Source organism: Bombina bombina, chromosome 9 (assembly GCF_027579735.1).
Source record: "Bombina bombina isolate aBomBom1 chromosome 9, aBomBom1.pri, whole genome shotgun sequence".
In the NCBI taxonomy this organism is placed as follows: Eukaryota; Metazoa; Chordata; class Amphibia; order Anura; family Bombinatoridae; genus Bombina; species Bombina bombina.
In genome coordinates this window covers 134,341,814-134,367,011 of record NC_069507.1, presented here as the reverse complement: position 1 = coordinate 134,367,011, position 25,198 = coordinate 134,341,814, and positions in this window count along the sequence as shown.

Here is a 25,198-nt window from a genome sequence, read left to right as displayed (position 1 = left end):
CGCTTAAGTTTTCGTGAAATATCTAATGTTTTCATACCTCATCCAAAGCATTGAACTATTTCACTCTTTTCGGCAGCAGAGAGATCCTTTTTCTTCCCCATATTGCTTGAAAATGGTGCTCTGCTTAATAATGTGGAACACCCACCTTTAGTAGTTTTTCCTTTAATTGGGCTCACCTGGCAATCTAATTATCACAGGTGTCCGAGATTGTTTTCAGTGATCAAAAGAGCCCTGAGACACAATGCCATCCATGAGTTAAACTGAAATAAAAAATATTTAATCTTTGTGACACTGAAATAGAATTGGGAAAATAATTTGGAACAGGGTGTAAAGTTGACTATGAATTAAAACCGGTAAGTGACTTCTTGAATTGGTGCTTATATGAGGAGTTGAGGAGAACCCCGGATGTTGAAAGCATATTAGCGAGGGCTGAGTTCTCTGTGGATTTGTGTATATATGTATGTGTGTGTATATATATATATATATATATATATATATATATATATATATATATACACACAGCGAGTGACGTTTTTTCCTGATTTGATATATATATATATATGAAAACACTTTAATATATTACACACGACTAGAAAATATGCATACAAAATCATAACACTTTACTTCAGGTCTCAAAGAGTGCTACATTGTTCAGAGCTATACATAACTCACCATGATGGGGTCAATTTATCTAAGTGCGAGCAGACATGATCCGCTAGCAGGGGGTGTCAATCAACCCGATCGTATTTGATCGGGTTGATTTCTGTCCACCACCTTAGAACAGGCGAACAGGTTATGGAGCAGCGGTCTTTAGACCGCTGCTTCATAACTTCTGTTTTCGGTGAGTCTTAAGGAGCCGTATGGAGCTTGATAAATTGACCCCTATGAGTGATATGAGCATTGATAGCAAACCCTGTGCTATCCATTTAAAGTACAGAGTGAGCTAAAAAAAAATGCAGGCTGCATTATTGTAAGTGTGGTATTCTCAGTGCAGAGTCACTATGGATTGTGCTCCACTTGTAATTTAGAACAATATAATTTAAACCTGCATTTATTATTCCAACACTTAAAAAAATAAGACAAGTTATTTTGGATGCAGTCATACTTGTAAATGTTAAAGCTAAAAACAAAAATGTGTGTCTCCCTAGCACTGGCTTCTAAGAAAAGTTACATAAATAATTTAAAAGCTTCTTGGCTCTCCTTCTCATGAGTGTTTTTCAGTCTGATGCTAACAGGGAATAACCTCTCAACTTGCTCATGAATTTTGCTATTAGATTGACATCCTTGGTAATAAGAGCTGTATAGTGTGAAAAAATTGTAACATAGTAACATAGTAGATGAGGTTAAAAGAAGACATAAGTCCATTGAGTTCAATTTATACAGATCCTACCTGATTTACAATAAAAACTCCAATCGATCTAAACTTAATCCCATTAAAAGGTGACCCATTTAACACAAGCAATCATATCCCTGAATTATGTTTGTAGCCAGAAATGTATCTTTAAGCCATTTTTAAATGTATCTAAGGTTATGGCAGGCACTACCTCCTTAGGTAATGAGTTCCGCAGTTTGATTCTTCTTACAGTGAAAAAGCATTTTTTGTTGCAGGAGATTAATTCTCCTTTCCTCCAGCCTTAAATTGGGATCTCTTGTCACAAACAAATTCCTTGGAATAAACAGAGCTTCTACCAACTCTGTTTTGGCCCGTCAATATACTTATATAAAGTAATGATATTACCTTTTAATCGCCTTTTTTCTAGATAAAACTTATGCAATTTGGCTAAACTCTCCTCATAGTTTAAATTCTCCTTTCCCTTTATTTGTTTTGTGGCCCTTCTCTGAACTTTTTCTAACTCAGCAATGTCTTTTTTTGAGATTGGTCCCCAGAACTACACTCCATACCCAAGGTAAGATCTTATCATGGATTTATATAGTGACAGAATTATGCAACTTTAATGATTTCATAACTTAAGCCATTCCAATTAATTTGAATCACCGCCATCTGAATTACTTAAAGGGATATTCCAGCCAAAATTAGAATTTACTTAGATGCATTTCAGTTTTGCATAGAAGCATTTTTGTATTATACATGCATTAGCAAAAATGCTTCTAAAAAAAGTTATAGCTGTTTCAAAAGTGTATTTAAGTATGCACCGTGCACCAGCATTTTAAACACAGTGACAGCACTTGCTCAGAAAGCCTAAGGTGCTTGTACCATCTGGTAATGACTCCATTTGTTAATTGCTGACATGATACAATCCCGAATACGGTTCTGAGCAGCTGCAGTATTCAAAAATGTTAACACTAAAACAGTGATAACTTATGCTAGAAGCATTTTTGCCATACATGAATATTGTAAATATGTTTCTGTTTAAAGATGTATTACATCTATGTGCATTTAAATTTCGACCAGAATGTCCCTTTAAAGGGACATTAATCACAAAATAGATTTTATAAGCATAGTATTGAGGTTATTCCCCTCCCTCTATTCATGGTCTAGTTATGTTAAATCTACTGCATTCCAGTACTGACATGTCTGCACATGTGCAGACCGACACTGTAACCTAGGTTAAAAAATGGCTGCACCCACAATTAGACAGAGGCTGCACTGTTGGGTTTTGTAGCTCCTTCCTACTAATCCTCACTGGTTCATAGAGACAGCTACTTCTGCTTTACTGGTAGAGAAGGACAGGTCTCTACAAGTATAAGAAACACATTGGTCAGGGCAGAAACATGAGCTTTACAAAAATAAATAAATATACAATTATATTTTACAAATACATTTTGAAAGGCCCCCTTTTAGAGTAAACAAATAAAAAGAAGTTGACTGCAATGCCTCTTTAAAGTGAAACTATACCCAAAAAAATTCTTTCATCATCAAGGTAGGGAATACAATTTTAAACAACATTCCAATTTACTTCTATTATCTAATTGGCTTCATTATTTAGATATCCTTTAATGAAGAAATAGCAATGCACATGATGAGCCAATCACAGGAGGCATCTATGTCCAGCCACCAATCAGCAGCTACTAAGCATATCTAGATATGCTTTTCAGCAAAGAATACCAAGAGAATGAAGCAAATTAGATTATCAAAGTAAATTAGAAAGTTGTTTATAATTGTATGCTCTTCCTAAATCATGGAAGAAAAAATTTGGGTTTCATGTCCCTTTAAGATACTTAGACAATATAACAGGAAAATATAGTTAACCTAACAAGTATAGGATTGTGATATTGCACAGGCTTTTAAGGGAGTATTTCATTGGTTTGTTAAAGCGACACAAAACCGGTCCCCCCAAAAAGTAACATATCACTTATTTTATCACCTATTAAAATCTGTAAGGGGAAAATATCAGTTAAAAAGTATTTACACTTTTTATCCACCCCCCCCAGAAAAATAAATGAATAAATAATATCTTGAGTGAAGAAAACGGCCCAACAACAGATGAAGAATATTGTGTTGCCAGACATTTGGCTAGCAACCAAAGGGAATGAGGCTAAATTTCAGCCCAACTCTAAGCATACCTCAACCTCAATGGAATTAAACTTTAATAGTTCCAGTCCGGAAAAGGTCCTTACACTTCACTAGAGGGAAGGACCGGAGGGCAAGTACAACCTAGTGGTCCATGTACAGCAAATCCTGCCCCCCCCAAAAACCATTTTATGTCTCTCTGTTTATGCGGTTTCCATTTACTCATTACACACAATTATCATCTAACTAAACCCTTTAAATGTATATGTGAAATAGCTGAAATACACAGCTTTTCCTTTTATGTCAAATGAACACAAAAACTTGAATTTTTTTAACACTTTAGCTAGCATTTTTCATCAAAATACCCCCTTTTCACTGGCCTGCACCCACCCTACATACTGACACACACCCTTCTCACTGACATTCGCACAAACACACTACAGGCGTTCTCATACACTGCTCATTTACCCTTACATATTCTGTACAATAACACACCCTTTTCAATGACACACACAAACATACACACTAAGTGCCTTCATACACCCTGCTTACTGACACCTGCACACCGTGTGCACTGACACACACCCTTCTCACTGACATTCGCACAAACACACTACAGGCGTTCTCATACACTGCTCATTTACCCTTACATATTCTGTACAATAACACACCCTTTTCAATGACACACACAAACATACACACTAACGGCTAGATTTGGAGTTTGGCGGTAAAAGGGCTGTTAACGCTCCGCGGGTTTTTTTCTGGCCGCACCATAAATTTAACTCTGGTATCGAGAGTTCAAACAAATGCTGCGTTAGGCTCCAAAAAAGGAGCGTAGAGCATATTTAGCGCAAATGCAACTCTCGATACCAGAGTTGCTTACGGACGTGGCCGGCCTCAAAAACGTGCTCGTGCACGATTCTCCCATAGGAAACAATGGGGCTGTTTGAGCTGAAAAAAAACCTAACACCTGCAAAAAAGCAGCGTTCAGCTCCTAACGCAGCCCCATTGTTTCCTATGGGGAAACACTTCCTACGTCTGCACCTAACACTCTAACATGTACCCCGAGTCTAAACACCCCTAGCCTTACACTTATTAACCCCTAATCTGCCGCCCCCGCTATCGCTGACCCCTGCATTACACTTTTAACCCCTAATCTGCCGCTCCGTAAACCGCCGCCACCTACGTTATCCCTATGTACCCCTAATCTGCTGCCCTAACATCGCCGACCCCTATGTTATATTTATTAACCCCTAATCTGCCCCCCACAACGTCGCCGACACCTACCTACACTTATTAACCCCTAATCTGCCGACCGGAGCTCACCGCTATTCTAATAAATGTATTAACCCCTAAAGCTAAGTCTAACCCTAACACTAACACCCCCCTAAGTTAAATATAATTTTTATCTAACGAAATAAATTAACTCTTATTAAATAAATTATTCCTATTTAAAGCTAAATACTTACCTGTAAAATAAATCCTAATATAGCTACAATATAAATTACATTTATATTATAGCTATTTTAGGATTAATATTTATTTTACAGGTAACTTTGCATTTATTTTAACCAGGTACAATAGCTATTAAATAGTTAAGAACTATTTAATAGTTACCTAGTTAAAATAATTACAAATTTACCTGTAAAATAAATCCTAACCTAAGATATAATTAAACCTAACACTACCCTATCAATAAAATAATTAAATAAACTACCTACAATTACCTACAATTAACCTAACACTACACTATCAATAAATTAATTAAACACAATTGCTACAAATAAATACAATTAAATAAACTATCTAAAGTACAAAAAATAAAAAAGAACTAAGTTACAGAAAATAAAAAAATATTTACAAACATAAGAAAAATATTACAACAATTTTAAACTAATTACACCTACTCTAAGCCCCCTAATAAAATAACAAAGACCCCCAAAATAAAAAATTCCCTACCCTATTCTAAAATACAAAAATTACAAGCTCTTTTACCTTACCAGCCCTGAACAGGGCCCTTTGCGGGGCATGCCCCAAGAATTTCAGCTCTTTTGCCTGTAAAAAAAAACATACAATACCCCCCCCCCAACATTACAACCCACCACCCACATACCCCTAATCTAACCCAAACCCCCTTAAATAAACCTAACACTAATCCCCTGAAGATCTTCCTACCTTGTCTTCACCATCCAGGTATCACCGATCCGTCCTGGCTCCAAGATCTTCATCCAACCCAAGCGGGGGTTGGCGATCCATAATCCGGTGCTCCAAAGTCTTCCTCCTATCCGGCAAGAAGAGGACATCCGGACCGGCAAACATCTTCTCCAAGCGGCATCTTCTATGTTCTTCCATCCGATGACGACCGGCTCCATCTTGAAGACCTCCAGCGCGGATCCATCCTCTTCTTCCGACGACTAGACGACGAATGACGGTTCCTTTAAGGGACGTCATCCAAGATGGCGTCCCTCGAATTCCGATTGGCTGATAGGATTCTATCAGCCAATCGGAATTAAGGTAGGAATATTCTGATTGGCTGATGGAATCAGCCAATCAGAATCAAGTTCAATCCGATTGGCTGATCCAATCAGCCAATCAGATTGAGCTCGCATTCTATTGGCTGATCGGAACAGCCAATAGAATGCGAGCTCAATCTGATTGGCTGATTGGATCAGCCAATCGGATTGAACTTGATTCTGATTGGCTGATTCCATCAGCCAATCAGAAAATTCCTACCTTAATTCCGATTGGCTGATAGAATCCTATCAGCCAATCGGAATTCGAGGGACGCCATCTTGGATGACGTCCCTTAAAGGAACCGTCATTCGTCGTCTAGTCGTCGGAAGAAGAGGATGGATCCGCGCTGGAGGTCTTCAAGATGGAGCCGGTCGTCATCGGATGGAAGAACATAGAAGATGCCGCTTGGAGAAGATGTTTGCCGGTCCGGATGTCCTCTTCTTGCCGGATAGGAGGAAGACTTTGGAGCACCGGATTATGGATCGCCAACCCCCGCTTGGGTTGGATGAAGATCTTGGAGCCAGGACGGATCGGTGATACCTGGATGGTGAAGACAAGGTAGGAAGATCTTCAGGGGATTAGTGTTAGGTTTATTTAAGGGGGTTTGGGTTAGATTAGGGGTATGTGGGTGGTGGGTTGTAATGTTGGGGGGGGGGTATTGTATGTTTTTTTTTACAGGCAAAAGAGCTGAAATTCTTGGGGCATGCCCCGCAAAGGGCCCTGTTCAGGGCTGGTAAGGTAAAAGAGCTTGTAATTTTTGTATTTTAGAATAGGGTAGGGAATTTTTTATTTTGGGGGTCTTTGTTATTTTATTAGGGGGCTTAGAGTAGGTGTAATTAGTTTAAAATTGTTGTAATATTTTTCTTATGTTTGTAAATATTTTTTTATTTTCTGTAACTTAGTTCTTTTTTATTTTTTGTACTTTAGATAGTTTATTTAATTGTATTTATTTGTAGCAATTTTGTTTAATTAATTTATTGATAGTGTAGTGTTAGGTTAATTGTAGGTAATTGTAGGTAGTTTATTTAATTATTTTATTGATAGGGTAGTGTTAGGTTTAATTATATCTTAGGTTAGGATTTATTTTACAGGTAAATTTGTAATTATTTTAACTAGGTAACTATTAAATAGTTCTTAACTATTTAATAGCTATTGTACCTGGTTAAAATAAATACAAAGTTACCTGTAAAATAAATATTAATCCTAAAATAGCTATAATATAAATGTAATTTATATTGTAGCTATATTAGGATTTATTTTACAGGTAAGTATTTAGCTTTAAATAGGAATCATTTATTTAATAAGAGTTAATTTATTTTGTTAGATAAATATTATATTTAACTTAGGGGGGTGTTAGTGTTAGGGTTAGACTTAGCTTTAGGGGTTAATACATTTATTAGAATAGCGGTGAGCTCCGGTCGGCAGATTAGGGGTTAATAATTGAAGGTAGGTGTCGGCGATGTTAGGGAGGGCAGATTAGGGGTTAATACTATTTATGATAGGGTTAGTGAGGCGGATTAGGGGTTAATAACTTTATTATAGTAGCGCTCAGGTCCGCTCGGCAGATTAGGGGTTAATAAGTGTAGGTAGGTGTCGGCGACGTTGTGGGGGGCAGATTAGGGGTTAATAAATATAACATAGGGGTCGGCGATGTTAGGGGCAGCAGATTAGGGGTACATAGGGATAACGTAGGTGGCGGCGATTTGCGGTCGGAAGATTAGGGGTTAATTATTTTAAGTAGCTTGCGGCGACGTTGTGGGGGGCAAGTTAGGGGTTAATAAATATAATATAGGGGTCGGCGGGGTTAGGGGCAGCAGATTAGGGGTACATAAGTATAACGTAGGTGGCGGTCGGCAGATTAGGGGTTAAAAATTTTAATCGAGTGGCGGCGATGTGGGGGGACCTCGGTTTAGGGGTACATAGGTAGTTTATGGGTGTTAGTGTACTTTAGGGTACAGTAGTTAAGAGCTTTATAAACCGGCGTTAGCCAGAAAGCTCTTAACTCCTGCTTTTTTTCAGGCGGCTGGAATCTTGTCGTTAGAGCTCTAACGCTCACTGCAGAAACGACTCTAAATACCAGCGTTAGAAAGATCCCATTGAAAAGATAGGCTACGCAAATGGCGTAGGGGGATCTGCGGTATGGAAAAGTCGCGGCTGTAAAGTGAGCGTTAGACCCTTTAATCACTGACTCCAAATACCAGCGGGCGGCCAAAACCAGCGTTAGGAGCCTCTAACGCTGGTTTTGACGGCTACCGCCGAACTCTAAATCTAGGCCTAAGTGCCTTCATACACCCTGCTTACTGACACCTGCACACCGTGTGCACTGACACACACCCTTCTCACTGACATGCGCACAAACATACTACAGGCGTTCCCATACACGGCTCATTTACCCTTAATACTCTGTACAATAACACACCCTTCTCAATGACACACACAAACACACACACTACGTGCCTTCATACACCCTGCCCACTGACACCCGCACACTGTGCGCACTGACACACACCCTTCTCACTGACATGCGCACAAACACTACAGGCGTTCCCATACACTGCTCATTTACCCTTACATACTCTGTACAATAAAACACCCTTTTCAATGACACACACAAACACACACACTACGTGCCTTCATACACCCTGCTTACTGACACCTGCACACCGTACGCACTGACACACACCCTTCTCACTGACATGCGCACAAACACACTACAGGCGTTCCCATACACTGCTCATTTACCCTTACATATTCTGTACAATAACACACCCTTTTCAATGACACACACAAACACACACACTACGTGCCTTCATACACCCTGCTTACTGACACCTGCACACCGTGTGCACTGACACACACCCTTCTCACTGACATGCGCACAAACACACTACAGGCGTTCCCATACACTGCTCATTTACCCTTACATATTCTGTACAATAACACACCCTTTTCAATGACACACACAAACACACACACTACGTGCCTTCATACACCCTGCTCACTGACACTGGCACACCGTGCGCACTGACACACACCCTTCTCACTGACATGTGCACAAACACACTACAGGCGTTCCCATACACGGCTCATTTACCCTTAATACTCTGTACAATAACACACCCTTCTCAATGACACACACAAACACACACACTACGTGCCTTCATACACCCTGCTTACTGACACCTGCACACCGTGTGCACTGACACACACCCTTCTCACTGACATGCGCACAAACACACTACAGGCGTTCCCATACACTGCTCATTTACCCTTACATATTCTGTACAATAACACACCCTTTTCAATGACACACACAAACACACACACTACGTGCCTTCATACACCCTGCTTACTGACACCTGCACACCGTACGCACTGACACACACCCTTCTCACTGACATGCGCACAAACACACTACAGGCGTTCCCATACACGGCTCATTTACCCTTAATACTCTGTACAATAACACACCCTTCTCAATGACACACACAAACACACACACTACGTGCCTTCATATACCCTGCCCACTGACACACGCACACCGTGTGCACTGAAACACACCCTTCTCAATGAAACACAAACACTACAACTGTGCATACCTCCGGCTCACTGACACACATCATATGTGCATACATCTGGCATACAATATCCTTCTTAATGACACACAGTACTACGTGTGCACAAATACTGCTCTCTTTCATTTGCAATGCTTGCACACAATATATGTTCAAAACATACTCTCTAGATATACACACTGCATACAACACCATACTGAAACACAATGCAATTACACACCCTGCTCTCTTATACTCACAAATCACAATGCATACAAACACCATTTATTAGTACTATGCCGATACTACTCAGAAGCTAGATACATAAGTTTATTTTTTGTTCATACACTTCTGCCCTTCACTTAGCCAAGCAAACCTACTTCTCTTCTCCCATCACAAAGCACACGAATGAGCAGGCACTGCTAGGAGGTATAAAAATAAAACGATTTATTCAAAAATTTAAAAACATGACCCCCAGACAGGGGTAGAGAAACATACAGGACAAGTCTTACGCGTTTCGCGCCCCCTAGTGGCGCTTAATCATAGACTGATTAGGGACAGTCTGGGAGACCCATTTATACATTAGCTGAAAACAGGTTAACCCTTGCTGAACCAACACAAATTAAATAAACACACATAAAGTGAAAATTAAAAAGGCAAACATGTTGCAAAAATAATAACAGGTGTGTGGTGTCCTAATCTAATATACACAATATACAATATATCCTTAATGCTGAGGAGAAAAGCTATAAGGAAAATGACAGACCCCTCTGTTAAATACAAATGTTATGATTTAATGTGAATGACTATTTGTATTTGTATTGGATTATTGAGATTACGATATAGTGACTAAATCTAAATGGAATCACTAAGGCCTAGATTTGGAGTTCGGCGGTAGCCGTCAAAACCAGCGTTAGAGTCTCCTAACGCTGGTTTTGGCCGCCCGCTGGTATTTGGAGTCAGTGATTAAAGGGTCTAACGCTAACTTTTCAGCCGCAACTTTTCCATACCGCAGATCCCCCTACGCCATTTGCGTATCCTATCTTTTCAATGGGATCTTCCTAACGCCGGTATTTAGAGTCGTTTCTGAAGTGAGCGTTAGAGCTCTAACGACAAAATTCCAGCCGCCTGAAAATAGCAGGAGTTAAGAGCTTTCTGGCTAACGCCGGTTCATAAAGCTCTTAACTACTGTTCCCTAAAGTACACTAACACCCATAAACTACCTATGTACCCCTAAACCGAGCTCCCCCCACATCGCCGCCACTCGATTAAAATTTTTAACCCCTAATCTGCCGACCGCCACCTACGTTATACTTATGTACCCCTAATCTGCTGCCCCTAACCCCGCCAACCCCTGTATTACATTTATTAACCCCTAACCTGCCCCCCACAACATCGCCGCCAGCTACTTAAAATAATTAACCCCTAATCTTCCGACCGCAAAGCGCCGCCACCTACGTTATCCTTATGTACCCCTAATCTGCTACCCCTAACACCGCCGACCCCTATATTATATTTATTAACCCCTAATCTGCCCCCCTCAACGTCGCCGACACCTGCCTACACTTATTAATCCCTAATCTGCCGAGCGGACCTGAGCGCTACTATAATAAAGTTATTAACCCCTAATCCGCCTCACTAACCCTATAATAAATAGTATTAACCCCCTAATCTGCCCTCCCTAACATCGCCGACACCTACCTTCAATTATTAACCCCTAATCTGACGACCGGAGCTCACCGCTATTCTAATAAATGTATTAACCCCTAAAGCTAAGTCTAACCCTAACACTTACACCCCCCTAACTTAAATATAATTTACATCTAACGAAATAAATTAACTCTTATTAAATAAATTATTCCTATTTAAAGCTAAATACTTACCTGTAAAATAAATCCTAATATAGCTACAATATAAATTATAATTATATTGTAGCTATTTTAGGATTAATATTTATTTTACAGGCAACTTTGTAATTATTTTAACCAGGTACAATAGCTATTAAATAGTTAAGAACTATTTAATAGTTACCTAGTTAAAATAATAGCAAATTTACCTGTAAAATAAATCCTAACCTAAGTTATAATTAAACCTAACACTACCCTATCAATAAAATAATTAAATAAACTACCTACAATTACCTACAATTAACCTAACACTACACTATCAATAAATTAATTAAACACAATTGCTACAAATAAATACAATTAAATAAACTAACTAAAGTACAAAAAATAAAAAAGAACTAAGTTACAAAAAATAAAAAAATATTTACAAACATAAGAAAAATATTACAACAATTTTAAACTAATTACACCTACTCTAAGCCCCCTAATAAAATAACAAAGCCCCCCAAAATAAAAAATTCCCTACCCTATTCTAAATTAAAAAAGTTACAAGCTCTTTTACCTTACCAGCCCTGAACAGGGCCCTTTGCGGGGCATGCCCCAAGAATTTCAGCTCTTTTACCTGTAAAAGAATAAATACAATACCCCCCCCCCCAACATTACAACCCACCACCCACATACCCCTAATCTAACCCAAACCCCCCTTAAATAAACCTAACACTAAGCCCCTGAAGATCTTCCTACCTTGTCTTCACCATCCAGGTATCACCGATCCGTCCTGGCTCCAACATCTTCATCCAACCCAAGCGGGGGTTGGCGATCCATAATCCGGTGCTGAAGAGGTCCAGAAGAGGCTCCAAAGTCTTCCTCCTATCCGGCAAGAAGAGGACATCCGGACCGGCAAACATCTTCTCCAAGCGGCATCTTCGATCTTCTTCCATCCGGTGCGGAGCGGGTCCATCTTGAAGCAGGCGACGCGGATCCATCCTCTTCTTCCGTTGTCTCCTGACTAATGACGGTTCCTTTAAGGGACGTCATCCAAGATGGCGTCCCTCGAATTCCGATTGGCTGATAGGATTCTATCAGCCAATCGGAATTAAGGTAGGAATTTTCTGATTGGCTGATGGAATCAGCCAATCAGAATCAAGTTCAATCCGATTGGCTTATCCAATCAGCCAATCAGATTGAGCTTGCATTCTATTGGCTGTTCCGATCAGCCAATAGAATGCGAGCTCAATCTGATTGGCTGATTGGATCAGCCAATCGGATTGAACTTGATTCTGATTGGCTGATTCCATCAGCCAATCAGAAAATTCCTACCTTAATTCCGATTGGCTGATAGAATCCTATCAGCCAATCGGAATTCGAGGGACGCCATCTTGGATGACGTCCCTTAAAGGAACCATCATTAGTCGGGAGACAACGGAAGAAGAGGATGGATCCGCGTCGCCTGCTTCAAGATGGACCCGCTCCGCACCGGATGGAAGAAGATCGAAGATGCCGCTTGGAGAAGATGTTTGCCGGTCCGGATGTCCTCTTCTTGCCGGATAGGAGGAAGACTTTGGAGCCTCTTCTGGACCTCTTCAGCACCGGATTATGGATCGCCAACCCCCGCTTGGGTTGGATGAAGATGTTGGAGCCAGGACGGATCGGTGATACCTGGATGGTGAAGACAAGGTAGGAAGATCTTCAGGGGCTTAGTGTTAGGTTTATTTAAGGGGGGTTTGGGTTAGATTAGGGGTATGTGGGTGGTGGGTTGTAATGTTGGGGGGGGGGGTATTGTATTTATTATTTTACAGGCAAAAGAGCTGAAATTCTTGGGGCATGCCCCGCAAAGGGCCCTGTTCAGGGCTGGTAAGGTAAAAGAGCTTGTAACTTTTTTAATTTAGAATAGGGTAGGGAATTTTTTATTTTGGGGGGCTTTGTTATTTTATTAGGGGGCTTAGAGTAGGTGTAATTAGTTTAAAATTGTTGTAATATTTTTCTTATGTTTGTAAATATTTTTTTATTTTTTGTAACTTAGTTTTTTTTATTTTTTGTACTTTAGTTAGTTTATTTAATTGTATTTATTTGTAGCAATTGTGTTTAATTAATTTATTGATAGTGTAGTGTTAGGTTAATTGTAGGTAATTGTAGGTAGTTTATTTAATTATTTTATTGATAGGGTAGTGTTAGGTTTAATTGTAACTTAGGTTAGGATTTATTTTACAGGTAAATTTGTTATTATTTTAACTAGGTAACTATTAAATAGTTATTAACTATTTAATAGCTATTGTACCTGGTTAAAATAATTACAAAGTTGCCTGTAAAATAAATATTAATCCTAAAATAGCTACAATGTAATTATAATTTATATTGTAGCTATATTAGGATTTATTTTACAGGTAAGTATTTAGCTTTAAATAGGAATAATTTATTTAATAAGAGTTAATTTATTTCGTTAGATGTAAATTATATTTAAGTTAGGGGGGTGTTAGTGTTAGGGTTAGACTTAGCGTTAGGGGTTAATCCATTTATTAGAATAGCGGTGAGCTCCGCTCGGAAGATTAGGGGTTAATAATTGAAGGTAGGTGTCGGCGATGTTAGGGAGGGCAGATTAGGGGTTAATACTATTTATGATAGGGTTAGTGAGGCGGATTAGGGGTTAATAACTTTATTATAGTAGCGCTCAGGTCCGCTCGGCAGATTAGGGGTTAATAAGTGTAGGCAGGTGTCGGCGACGTTGAGGGGGGCATATTAGGGGTTAATAAATATAATATAGGGGTCGGCGGTGTTAGGGCAGCAGATTAGGGGTACATAGGGATAATGTAAGTAGCGGCGGTTTACGGAGCGGCAGATTAGGGGTTAAAAAAAATATGCAGGGATCAGCGATAGCGGGGGCGGCAGATTAGGGGTTAATAAGTGTAAGGCTAGGGGTGTTTAGACTCGGGGTACATGTTAGAGTGTTAGGTGCAGACGTAGGAAGTGTTTCCCCATAGGAAACAATGGGGCTGCGTTAGGAGCTGAACGCTGCTTTTTTGCAGGTGTTAGGATTTTTTCCAGCTCAAACAGCCCCATTGTTTCCTATGGGAGAATCGTGCACGAGCACGTTTTTGAGGCCGGCCGCGTCCGTAAGCAACTCTGGTATCGAGAGTTGCATTTGCGGTAAAAATGCTCTACGCTCCTTTTTTGGAGCCTAACGCAGCATTTGTTTAAACTCTCGATACCAGAGTTAAATTTATGGTGCGGCCAGAAAAAAGCCTGCGGAGCGTTAACAGCCCTTTTACCGCCAAACTCCAAATCTAGGCCATAGGGTGCATATATGAATTATAAACCTTCTCTGTAAGGGCCCCAAAGGGAAATCACTCATCAATGAAAAAGTCAATGTTGCATTCTCTGTTCATCCCTAATGGAATTCTAGTTTTTAGTTTTAGAATAGAAAACGATTCTTTTTTGTTTAATATTTTGGCTCTGTTACCTCCTCTCATGGGTACTTTAGCAAGGTCTATGAAATGTATGCCATTAAAGTGGCTGGCTATTGCTGAATCCTTTACATAGTTTTTGGTGTCTCTTATGTGTTCACCTACACTTTTTCTAAGCTCTCTAAAGGTTTGGCCTACATATTGACTCTTACACAGGCCACAGGTTAACAGGTAAACAACCCATTGGGTACTGCAGCTTGCATAGAAGTCAATATCAAATACTTGATTGGTGACAGTAGATGTAAAAGAGTGATCTGGAAAAATAGAGGCACATGTGTGACAATTTCTGCTGCCACATTTAAAGTTGCCTATATGTGTTAGCCACCTGGATTGCATTACAATTTTATTATTTCTTTTGACCATACTAGGAGACAAAGTTTGTGCCAGAGTCTTGGGTTTCTTTGACACAAAAGGACATTTTTTTACAAATGGTTTTAAGATGTTATCACCTGATAAAAGATGTATATGTTGTTTTAATATATTTACATTTTTTTCATATTGGGAAGAGTATGCTGTAGTAAAGACCACACATTCTATGAAGTACTTCTCTTCTCCCATATCTACTCTTTCCTTAAACCCTAAACGACACTTCTCCACCTTTAACTCTCTCCTCTACCCATCTGCTCCACCCCCCCCCGCCTGTCTTTAGTGCTCAAGACCTGGCAGACTACTTTTTAAATAAAACATGTCCGAAGTGTCCATACTATCCGAAGCAACACCCCAACACCAACCTGCAATATTCCAACAACAGGCACAGTTAATCTCTCTGCCTCCCTCTGCATCTTCCATCCAACCACTGAGAATGAAGTTTCTTCCTTACTATCTTCCTCATGCCTTACTACCTGCCCGCTCGACCCTATCCCTTCCCATCAAATACCCTCCCTATTTTCCACCATCATTCCTCCTCTTACCCACATCTTCAACCTATCTCTCTCTACCGGCTCATTCCCATCTTCTTTCAAACACGCAAAAGTCACTCCCATGCTAAAATAAATCTCCCTCGACCCCAATTCTCCAGAAAGCTACCCATATTAATGCTTCCACTAACATCAGAACTTCTGGAAAAACTAGTTTACAATTGCCTAACCCACTTCCTGTACACCAACTCCTTGCTTGACCCCCTGCAATCCGGATTCCGCCTCAAACACTCAACTGAGACTGCCCTTACCAAAGTTACTAACGATCTTCTCTCTGTTAAAAATATTGGACACTACTCTATGCTCATCTTACTTGACCTCTCAGCTGCCTTTGACACACTTGACCACCTCCTCCTCCTACAGACCATTAGCTCTTTTGGCCTCTGTGACACCGCTCTTTCCTTGATTCACTCCTATCTTTCTCACAGGTCTTTTTCTGTGTCATTTGCCAGCAACTCCTTCTCTCCACTACCTCTGTCTGTTAGAGTACCTCAAGGATCTGTTCTGGGTCCTCTACTCTTCTCCTTTTATACTTCTTCACTGGATAAACTTATCAACAGTTATGGCTTCAAATATCACCTCTATGCTGATGACACCCAGATCTACCTCTCCACCCATGCTCTCTCTCCCTCTGTCCTTTCTCATGTCAGTGACTGCTTATCTGGTATTTCTTCCTGGATGGCCTCTCACCACCTAAAGATTAACATGTCCAAGACTGAGCTCCTTCTTATCCCCCTCTCAAGCTCTACGCTGACTTTTGACTTCTCTATCCCTGTTGACGGCATCACCATTTCCCCATTGCCCCAAGTCCACTTCCTCAGAGTTACACTAGACTCAAATCTATTCGTCCTCCCCCATATTCAATCGCTTTCTACATCCTGCCGCAACCATCTACGCAATATTTCCAAGATTCAACCTTTTCTGAGCGCTAATACCACAAAGCTAATAATCCACTCCCTTTCCCGACTTGACTACTGCATAACCTACTTACTGGCCTTCCTCTTTCCCGCCTCTCCCCCTTCAATCCATTCTTAATGCTTCTGCCAGGCTAATCCACCTTTACCGTCGCTCTGTATCTGCTGCCCCTCTCTGCGAGCCCCTTCATTAACTCCCTATTCACAGCAGAATTAAATTCAAAATTCTTACCATTACATACAAAGCTCTCATCAATGCCGCTCCCCTCTACCTATCCTCTCTAATAAACAAGTATACTCCAGCCCGCCCACTAAGATCCAACAATGACCTGCTCCTTGCATCTTCAACTATCACCTCTTCTCATGCTAGACTGCAGGACTTCTGTCATGCAGCACCTACCCTCTGGAACACTCTACCTCATGCTGTCAGGCTTTGCTCTAATCTTTCTTTCTTTAAATGCTTCCTGAAGACTTTTTTGTTCAGAGAAGCCTATCACCCAACTCAATAATTGATTAATTTCACTTACCTAACAACATTTCCCTCATCTAACTCTGCATTAACATCTTTCTCAATCTTGCAGTCCTCACCTCCTGTTTCTCAACCTTCTACCCTTCTAGATTGTAAGTTCCCACAGGAATAGGGCCCTCAATCCCTCCTGTATGTGTTTGTAAATTTTGTCTTGTCTCCTACAAGTTTTTTATCATTGTTTTATCTAAATGAATTGTATCCATGGACAGCGCTGCGGAATATGTTGGTGCTTCATAAATAAAGTATAATAATAATAATACATAATATATTTACTTATTATATTCAGCACTGTGCTACAAACAGAACAGTAATTTACCTTACTAGGAGGAACCACAAATCCACACCCAGTTTCTTGTTACCAGTGAACTTTCTGTACAAATGTGCATGTGCAACCTAACAACGAGTTTTAAATAAATGCCTGGCTACAAATTAAAGGACAGCCTCCAATACCAGCAGATAACATTATCATGCAGTAGTTCTCAATGATTCACAGAGAGCTTACACTAAGCTTCTCTTCCTGCAGCCAGCCAGCCTACTATTCCCCCACAGCAACTCTTAGCGCAGAGAGAGGAGGATATAGCAACTTCCGCTGTGGGGAACAGATGCATGACACCAGAAATATGGGAGTGGCCAGAAAATGTAGTGTGTCACTCACCCTACAGTACCTCCCTCACTTGCTGTTTGTAGGATTGCAGGCGGGAAATGGGAGGAGTAAACAAGTGAACTGTAGCTCTTCATAAACACTTCTGGCCTATATTTTACCACAGGTACTGGTCCTATGAGGAATAGTCTTCCTGCCCCCAGCCAAGTCTGCTCCTGCTTTCCTATTTACTGCTATCCCTAAGTGGCCTCAGTAAAAAATATAACACAAACACAATTAAAAGGCTTTCAATGACTGTGGTCTTAGACTGTAGTGAGACAGAAAATGTAACAAAGCAATTTGTACTATTAAAATAACCGTGCATGTATACAAAAATGACTATTACATCACTTATAGTGAGCTATGGCATAGATTCCATTACTGATATAAACTGTGCAAACTGGTAGTAACAACTCGTGTCTACTTTAAAGTCTATGGAGATGTGATATATCTGTATATGCACATATTAACACATATATATGTATATAATCATATACATATATATTTACACTTTGCTGCCATTGCTGCTCTACTTATCCCCTTCGCTACGTGAGGTTCTCATGACGTGTCTCAGGGCATGAGAACGAGGCTCCCATAGGAGTCTATGGAAGTGCACTCTCGTGAGCACAATGCTTCCCAGCAATGCAAAAGTGAGTTTACGTTCACATTGCTAACAACTTGTAATACCAGCGTACGTTAGCGATATTTAGCACCCCACTTGTATTAGAATCTAATTATAAACCAGTGGTTATTTAAAATCAGTTCTTGAAGCTTTAGTTCCTGATTTATGCGGTATAAGTATTTATGCAAATGTATGCTAATGAACCTGGCCAGCATTTTTTTCCAAAAAAGAGGGGCAAGCCTAAAGTCAGCATTAAATTAAACCCTATGCTACCAATTGTGCCACTTGTTTATTGAAAGTAGCAGAAAGTATTATAGACAGGCAGTCCATCACATACTGGGCCACATTACAAGTGGAGCGCAAAATTGCATTTTCACGAGTGTGATATTTGTGCTCCACTCATAATACCAGCACATGCATTTGTGCGCTAGTATTTGAAGTAGCCCACAATCGCATTCGCATTGCATGGAAGCTTTGCGCTCAATAGAGGGCACTGCCATAGGCTCCAATGGGAGCCTCGTTCTCATGCGCAGCGATGCACAGAAATTTTATATGTATATGAATACATACATATTAACACATATATATTTACTGGGAACACACAGTTCCAATAGACCGCAATGTAAAGGCACTTTTCAGTGCAGTTTTTTTCTAACATCCCACACCCGCCTAATTTAACCCCATAAAACTGCCCAGTGCAGTCATTTTTTATTAACAAAAAAAGTCACTTTTATTTTTTCATAAAAAACTATAATACCTTCTATTTTGAGGGCATTTGTGACACTTTTAGAAAATTAACCAGAGATCTGATCTCTGGTTAATTTTCTGAGTGCTAATTGCTACCGCTAGCTCGCAGTAGCAATAACCAGCCACTTGTATTGGCGTGTTATGTATCACGCACATGCAAACTGGTGACTTTGCCCGTTTGCTGGAGCGCAATAAATTAGTGCACCACTTGTAATCTAGCCCACTTCAAGCAAAAAGCCGGCTTCTATATGAGCAGCATCCCTAGCAGGGGGTAAAGGCAGACTGAAAGCACAGCAAGTAGTAAATCTATGTTTCCTTTAACTGTTAAATCTTTACCTTTTACTGAATGCAGGGCAAGGTACACAAGTTTCAACTTTGTAATTCTATTTAAACAGTGCAGCATCCTGTGGTACCTCTGAAGAATGAGACCTCTAGTAAATATTGTAGCTCACTGTGATAGCTTCCTTGTATTATCTCTTTATGTAACAGTAACAGTTGAAAACTTCAGTTCAAAAGTTTGTAAAAGGATCACAACATTTCATTCAATAATTTTTCAGTGAATAATTTAAAGAGAGCAGTTTTTTTTGTGCATTAATTATTAAAATACACACGGCTAGATTATGAGAAAAAAGCAGCGTTAAGCCTCATAACGCTGCTTTTTTTCTACCGCTGGTATTACGAGTCTTGCAGATTTAGGGGCACCGCACACTTTTTTAGCCTTACCGCAAATCAACTTACACAAAATGCGTATAGTCTTTTTTCTATGGGACTTCAATAGCGCCGGTATTACGAGTTTGTCCTGGGAGGCTAAAAATTGAGCAGTATAGCCTATACTGACAAGACCCGTAACGCATTCTAAAGTCAGTAGTTATGAGTTTTACGCTACAAAGCTGTAGCATAAAACTCATAACTAAAGTGCTAAAAAGTACACTAACACCCATAAAATACCTATTAACCCCTAAACCGAGACTCTCCCGCATCGCAAACACTAAAATAAAATTATTAACCCTTAATCTGCAGCTCCCAACATCGCCGCCACTATAATAAACATATTAACCCCTAAACCGCCGCACTCCAGCCTCGCAAACACTAGTTAAAAATTATTAACCCCTAATCTGCCGCCCCTAACATCGCCGCCACCTACCTACATTTATTAACCCCTAATCTGCCGCCCCCAACGTTGCCGCCACTATACTAAATTTATTAACCTCTAAATCTAAGTCTAACCCTACCCCTAACACCCCCTAACAAATATAATTAAAATAAATCTAAATAAAACCTACTATTAATAACTAACACCTAGATTTAGAGTTTTGCGTTAGAAGGGGTGCGTTAGCTATGCATGCTTTTTTTTCCCCGCACCTTTTAAATACCGCTGGTATTTAGAGTTCACAGAAGGGCTGCGTTAGGCTCCAAAAAGGGAGCGTATAGCATAATTTACCGCCACTGCAACTCTCAATACCAGCGGTGCTTACGGACGCGGCCAGCTTCAAAAACGTGCTTGTGCACGATTCCCCCATAGGAAACAATGGGGCAGTTTGAGCTGAAAAAAAACCTAACACCTGCAAAAAAGCAGCGTTCAGCTACTAACGTAGCCCCATTGTTTCCTATGGGGAAACACTTCCTAAGTCTGCACCTAACACCCTAACATGTAACCCGAGTCTAAACACCCCTAACCTTACACTTATTAACCCCTAATCTGCCGCCCCCGCTATCGCTGACACCTGCATATTTTTTTTAACCCCTAATCTGCCGCTCCGTACACCGCCGCAACCTACATTATCCCTATGAACCCCTAATCTGCTGCCCCTAACACCGCCGAACCCTATATTATATTTATTAACCCCTAATCTGGCCCCCACAAAGTCGCCGCCAGCTACCTACAATAATTAACCTCTAATCTTCCGACCGGACCTCACCGCTACTATAATAAAGTTATTAACCCCTAATCCGCCTCACTCCCATCTCGCAAACCCTATAATAAATAGTATTAACCCCTAATCTGCCCTCCCTAACATCCCCGACACCTAACTTCAAGTATTAACCCCTAATCTGCCGACCGGACCTCGCCGCTACTCTATTAAATTTATTAACCCCTAAAGCTAAGTCTAACCCTAACCCTAACACCCCCCTAAGTTAAATATAATTTTTATCTAACAAAATAAATTAACTCTTATTAAATTAATAAATCCTATTTAAAGCTAAATACTTACCTGTAAAATAAACCCTAATATAGCTACAATATAACGAATAATTATATTGTAGCTATTTTAGGATTAATATTTATTTTACAGGCAACTTTGTAATTATTTTAACCAGGTACAATAGCTATTAAATAGTTAATAACTATTTAATAGCTACCTAGTTAAAATAATTACAAAATTACCTGTAAAATAAATCCTAACCTAAGTTACAATTAAACCTAACACTACACTATCAATAAATTAATTACATAAAATACCTACAAATAAATACAATTAAATAAACTAACTAAAGTACAAAAAATAAAAAAAGAATTAGAAAACATAAGAAAAATATTACAACAATTTTAAGCTAATTACACCTACTCAAAGCCCCCTAATAAAATAACAAAGCCCCCCAAAATAAAAAATGCCCTACCCTATTCTAAAATTAAAATAGAAAAGCTCTTTTACCTTACCAGCCCTTAAAAGGGCCTTTTGCGGGGCATGCCCCAAAGAAAACAGCTCTTTTGCCTGTAAAAAAAAACATACAATACCCCCCCCCACATTACAACCCACCACCCACATACCCCTAATCTAACCCAAACCCCCCTTAAATAAACCTAACACTAAGCCCCTGAAGATCATCCTACCTTATCTTCACCACACTGGGTATCACCGATCGGTCCAGGCTCCGAAGTCTTCATCCAAGCCCAAGCGGGGGCTGAAGACGTCCATCATCGGGCTGAAATCTTGATCCAAGCAGCGGCTGAAGAGGTCCATCATCGGGCAGAAGTCTTCATCCTATGCGGGCAGAAGAGGAGATCCGGACCGGTAGACATCTTCATCCAAGCGGCATCTTCTATATTCTTCCATCCAACGACGAGCGGCTCCATCTTCAAGACCTCCGGCGCGGATCCATCCTTTTCTTCCGACGTCCTAACACAGAATGAAGGTTCCTTTAAGGGACGTCATCCAAGATGGCGTCCCTCGAATTCCGATTGGCTGATAGGATTCTATCAGCCAATCGGAATTAAGGTAGGAAAATTCTGATTGGCTGATGAAATCAGCCAATCAGATTCAAGTTCAATCCGATTGGCTGATCCAATCAGCCAATCAGATTGAGCTCGCATTCTATTGGCTGATTACTATTGGCAGTTATTGACTATTTACTAACTACCTAGCTAAAATAAATACAAATTGACCTGTAAAATAAAACTTAACCTAAGTTACACTAACACCTAACACTACACTACAATTAAATAAATTCCCTAAATTAAATACAATTAAATAAATTAAATACAATTAGCTAAATTACCAAAAAAAACACTAAATTACACAAAATAAAAAAAAAAATTACAAGATCTTTAAACTAATTACACCTAATCTAATAGCCCTATCACAATAAAAAAGCCCACCCAAAATAAAAAAAAACCTAGCCTAAACTAAACTACCAATAGCCCTTAAAAGGGCCTTTTGCGGGGCATTGCCCCAAAGAAATCAGCTCTTTTACCTGTAAAAAAAAATACAAACAACCCCCCCCACAGTAAAACCCACCACCCACACAACCAACTCCCCAAATAAAACCCTAACTAAAAAAACTAAGCTCCCCATTGCCCTGAAAATGGCATTTGGATGGGCATTGCCCTTAAAAGGGCATTTAACTCTATTGCGGCCCAAACCCCTAATCTAAAAATAAAACCCACCCAATACACCCTTAAAAAATCCTAACACTAACCCCCTGAAGATCAACTTACAGTTTTGAAGAGCCGACATCCATCCTCAACGAAGCCGGGAGAAGTCTTCATCCAAGCAGCAAGATGTCCTCAACAAAGCCGGCAGAAATGGTCCTCCAGACGGGCAGAAGTCTTCACCCAGATGGCATCTTCTATCTTCATCCTTCCGACGCGGAGCGGGTCCATCTTCAAGACATCCGGCATGGAGCATCCTTTTCAATCGACGGCTTCTTGCTGAATGAAGGTTCCTTTAAATAGCTTCATCCAAGATGGCGTCCCTTAGATTCTGATTGTTGATAGAATTCTATAAGCCAATCGGAATTAAGGTTGAAAAAATCCTATTGGCTTATGCAATCAGCTAATAGGATTGAACTTCAATACTATTGGCCGATCCAATCAGCCAATAGGATTGAGCTCGCATTCTATTGGCTGTTCCAATCAGCCAATAGAATGTGAGCTCAATCCTATGAAAAAATCCTATTGGCTTATGCAATCAGCTAATAGGATTGAACTTCAATACTATTGGCCGATCCAATCAGCCAATCCTATTGGCTTATGAAAAAATCCTATTGGCTTATGCAATCAGCTAATAGGATTGAACTTCAATACTATTGGCCGATCCAATCAGCCAATAGGATTGAGCTCGCATTCTATTGGCTGTTCCAATCAGCCAATAGAATGTGAGCTCAATCCTATGAAAAAATCCTATTGGCTTATGCAATCAGCTAATAGGATTGAACTTCAATACTATTGGCCGATCCAATCAGCCAATAGGATTGAGCTCGCATTCTATTGGCTGTTCCAATCAGCCAATAGAATGTGAGCTCAATCCTATGAAAAAATCCTATTGGCTTATGCAATCAGCTAATAGGATTGAACTTCAATACTATTGACCGATCCAATCAGCCAATAGGATTGAAAAAATCCTATTGGCTTATGCAATCAGCTAATAGGAAAAAATCCTATTGGCTTATGCAATCAGCTAATAGGATTGAACTTCAATACTATTGGCCGATCCAATCAGCCAATAGGATTGAGCTCGCATTCTATTGGTTGTTCCAATCAGCCAATAGAATGTGAGCTCAATCCTATGAAAAAATCCTATTGGCTTATGCAATCAGCTAATAGGATTGAACTTCAATACTGTTGGCCGATCCAATCAGCCAATAGGATTGAGCTTGCATTCTATTGGCTGTTCCAATCAGCCAATAGAATGTGAGCTCAATCCTATTGGCTAATTGGATCAGCCAATAGGATTGAAGTTCAATCCTATTGGCTGATTGCATAAGCCAATAGGATTTTTTCAACCTTAATTCCGATTGGCTTATAGAATTCTATCAGCCAATCGGAATCTAAGGGATGCCATCTTGGATGACGTCATTTAAAGGAACCTTCATTCAGCAAGAAGCCGTCGATTGAAGAGGATGCTCCGTGCCGGATGTCTTGAAGATGGACCCGCTCCGCATCAGAAGGATGAAGATCGAAGATGCCGTCTGGGTGAAGACTTCTGCCTGTCTGGAGGACCACTTCTGCCGACTTCGTTGAGGATGTCTTGCCGCTTGGATGAAGACTTCTCCCGGCTTCGTTGAGGATGGATGTCGGCTCTTCAAAACTGTAAGTGGATCGTCAGGGGGTTAGTGTTAGGATTTTTAAGGGTGTATTGGGTGGGTTTTATTTTTAGATTAGGGGTTTGGGCCGCAATAGAGCTAAATGCCCTTTTAAGGGCAATGCCCATCCAAATGCCCTTTTCAGGGCAATGGGGAGCTTAGGTTTTATTAGTTAGGGTTTTATTTGGGGGGTTGGTTGTGTGAGTGGTGGGTTTTACTGTTGGGGGGTTGTTTGTATTTTTTTTTACAGGTAAAAGAGCTGATTTCTTTGGGGCAATGCCCTGCAAAAGGCCCTTTTAAGGGCTATTGGTAGTTTAGTTTAGGCTAGGGTTTTTTTTTATTTTGGGTGGGCTTTTTTATTTTGATAGGGCTATTAGATTAGGTGTAATTAGTTTAAAGATCTGACCATTTGTTTTTTATTTTGTGTAATTTAGTGTGTTTTTTTGATTATTTAGCTA